Source organism: Lactuca virosa, chromosome 4, assembly GCF_052849685.1.
Source record: "Lactuca virosa cultivar CGN04683 chromosome 4, Lactuca_virosa_CGN04683_v6, whole genome shotgun sequence".
Taxonomy (NCBI): Eukaryota; Viridiplantae; Streptophyta; class Magnoliopsida; order Asterales; family Asteraceae; genus Lactuca; species Lactuca virosa.
Window position 1 is genome coordinate 376,742,108 of NC_136429.1, and position 4,249 is coordinate 376,746,356.

Sequence of the window (4,249 nt, forward strand, 5' to 3'; positions counted from 1 at the left end):
AATGGAGTTGAAAGGTGTGATGAAATGAGTGAATTTTGGATCTATTTATAGGCTATCTGTTGGGTTTAATGTACTCTAACATCCCTATGGTGCACAAACAACCCTAATGCTTTGGATATAAGTTTTCTCTACTTATACATGCAATAATATTATCCAAAGCATAAAGCCTACAACTAGCATACAATTTGACAATTGAATTAATAAAACTAGTTAGAAAATTACCTCTTGTTGTAGCTTGTTGTCTTTGGCCTTTAAGAACTTAGCACCTCAAGTGTGATGCCTCTAATATGTCACAAACACCACCAACAATTGGAGGATAATGAAAGAGATCTTCTAGGAACTAAAATTCTGCTATAGTATCTCCAAGATTACTAGTGTATCCAATTTTAGGCTAAGGGGTGTCATATATATAGTGTAGGAATCCAAGAGTCATGGGTAAACCCTAATCCATACACTTAGGTTATGATCCATATCTCATGTGGGCTAACTCTTCATGGACACTTACATAAACTTAGCCCATCATGGATCGATAGCCCAGACCATATATATATATATATATATATATATATATATATATATATATATATATATATATATATATATATATATATATCATTGATTTAAATAATCAATCTCCGTTAATTTAATTAGTCTCTTTTGATCACCAAATTAATTCCAAATTAATTCTTGATCAATACTAATTAAATATGATTTCATATTAATATATTATACTTATAATATATTAACAAATCACAAGTAACCTCTTTCTCAAATATCCATCCTATCAGATTGTTTTGGTGAAGGTAACCCAAAAGGATCATGCTACTCTCGGGTCAAGTACATACCAATTATAGTTACGGGCTTAGACACCTAATCCAATAGTCTCCCACTTGGATAAGTCTAATAACTATAACTGCAAGTATGACTTAATACCCAACTAGCAATCGTAGCTCTTAAAAGCCGCTGTCGAACTTTGACCTAGTCAATGACGCGTCCTTTAGATAAGGGATCACATATTCCTCCATTCTAGATATCGTATGGACTGAGATATGGATTATAATCATTATCTTTATCCATATGTTGTTTCCCGATTTCCGATTTATGACGACCGACTAATTGAACAAATCAAATCAGTCCATGCTTGGCCAAGCGCTTAGGGTTGTCATCACTAAATCATCGAGGGGCCCACAGATATCACTTTTATCCCTCTAAGGGTAAAAGGAATGGATAAACTTCAACTCATATTCTTTCTCTATTCACTCATCAAATCACACACAATAATATGTTTTATAACACCAAGTTACTGGTGCGTTTACATATTATCAATGTGCAACCGATTTGTAAACTGCAACTATATGTCTCTGTTTCAAGAATATAAGATATTATCGTCTCACCAATCACTAGTGATAAAATCCATGAAGTGATTCAGATGAGCATGAGTTTAATCCAATACTCAAATCTTATTGCAGGAGTACTCATGAACACTACAACAAACTTGTGTTATGTCTAAATACTCTATACAATCTACAGTCAGATTGATGACAGTCTTGCCTCAATACCTACTTCCAAAGTATGATCGACTGTGGATGGTTTGAATAATCTTATTATTCGGGAAGTCAAAACATGCGAAGTGAAACACAAGAATAATCGAATCCAATATGGTCTCTAAACTTTTGAATATAAATAAAACACCTTTTATTTAATCACCATATTGATTACACATTATTCATTGTATAATGTTTCGATTAATGAACTTAATACTTGAATTAAAACAATAGTTATCACATGCTCCAAGAATGCACCACTATCATGCAATGATCCTTTTGTAATGTCGAGGTACAAAAGTCACAAAGACTTTGCCAACGATATTACAAAGTATTCCTGTGGAGATTTATAACAAAATAATTCCAAGGAAGCGAAGTCTCAAATTCAAAGTACATTCCTTTGAACATCCTTCTTGCATATATAGATTCTTAATATCCATCTCCCATTATGGAAACATTTCCATATATTCCATATGACAACTCATTATAAATAGAATCCTGTCTATTCATAATAATGTCAATATGGTCCATTCATTACTATACTTCCAGCTATCCTTAAGCAACGAATCCTTAGTGAACCTTAGATTGTCCTTGACAGTTGTTTAACCACTTTAGACATATCCGGTTCTAGTCCTCTTTCCCTCTTAATGCCCTAGGCATTTAGAAAATTAGAACACGTGAATATTACAGCGTATGTTATCGATCCTATATCCAAAGCATATGGGACACGATTCATAATGTCTTACATAAAGACATGATACTTGACCAGTCTTTTGCTATAATATTTCCATATATAGAATTTCCAATGTTGAAATATTTCAACATTGTATTCATATATATCCATGACTAAGTTTGATTAATACTTCAATCTAAACTTTTAGATTCGAAATAAAGTATAAGTATCCTCTCCCTTACTATAGCGAAACAACTTTTCAACCTTTGCAATTTTGCAAATTAGAAATTTGTTTCCTATAAATAGTATTGCTAACTCGCAACACTTACCATAATAATTATGCTCCCACTAGCATAACAATTATTTTGTTACTAGCATAACATTTATGCTCCCACTAGCTTTGATATGTATCTAAAATCAGCTGGACTTCTAGAAATCAATACTTTATTGACTTTCTTACCAAAGTTCAGATTTCTGATACGAGTTGCTTCGATAAGCCTTTATCTAAGCTCATACACCTTTTATTAGAAAGCCCATATGTGTGTCTAAACTATTTCAGAACTTACAGCAATAAGTTCCGAATGTTCCAACTATTTGCCACTTCTCACAATTCGAACTATGAAGAGGGATGTTGTAATCAAAATCGAATTTGAGAATGCAATTAACACAACTACTATCTCCTTAAATCTACTTAGTGAAAGCGTTTCCTCACAATCATTTTCATGAATTGGAGAGAAACCTTATGACACTTAGATTTTATGGTGTACGTGTTCCTATCCATGTGAATCTATCATTTCCAACCATTATCATAAGACAAGATCTATGACAAATTCAAACTCATATGGACTGAACTTGTTCAATCTTAATTTATTGCCACTTGGCAGCACAAGGGCCTACCATGTCTTCCAAGTTGTTCAGCAGATCACCCTTATCGATCAATAAACTTTCACTGATCAAGGTGCTTTTCCCTATGCAAACAAGTAAGAACTCATAGAATTCACATGCATAGTCAACTTTAACTGTAATGGGCACAGAAACAAGAATATGTCAACACGATAGGTAACGAACCTCAAGTCATGTGCTAGCGATAAACAATAGGTTTTATTCTTGATTAGTTCTTGAAGCTTTTCAAGATCTTTAAGACTCCCACTGACCTCTTGACATATAAGATTCTCTGTCAAGAACTATTCCTTGACAAACAAATATTCAAGAGTTAGTGCGGATTCTTATCAAGAATGACACTTCATATAATTGGTCTTAGTTGGTCTTTGTTTTAGCCAAAACATCACAACTACCAATTTGAAATATGCAAGAGTTAGAAAACATTTCTATTCCATATTTCATGATGTGTTATAAACCTACTTAAGACATGCCACTCAAGTCATAATCTTTGAGAATGACTCTAAGACTTGATTTTGGAATGAAGTATGATTCACCTTAATTGATTTAACCATTTCAACAATTCCTGATTCCTCTTCTTAGCCATACAAATGTACTAAGGTGTCCTTAGAGGATCAATTGTGATATGGTTTTCATAATCATTAAGATGATCATAAAACACGATACTAAAGTACTCTCCTTTCCTTTCAGATTGGAGAAACTTTTATCTTTCTGCCTAATTGATTCTTCTTATTCGTTCTGCTATACATTGAAACTTTTTCAATGATTCAGAATTACACTTAATCTTGTAAGTATAACCATATTTACTAACTTTAGTAAATCATGACGAATAGTCTTGTCGTTATTTGTGGTGGACCTGACTAGTGCACAACCAAGTGTACCTGATCCCCTAGTCCTTCACTTGACTTACATAGACATGTGAACAAGGAATTAGTCTTAATTTCCCAAAAATGAAGGTTCTCATTCATCACACAATACAAGTCACATGATTCCAAGTTTCAAACTTGGGTGATGAGAATCTTTCCATATTTGGTAAATTTAGACACTACTACAAACGAAAGAATCAAATCCATTTTCAACATTGCTAATAATAGAAATATACAAACATCAATTTTCACAAATTCCATTGCAA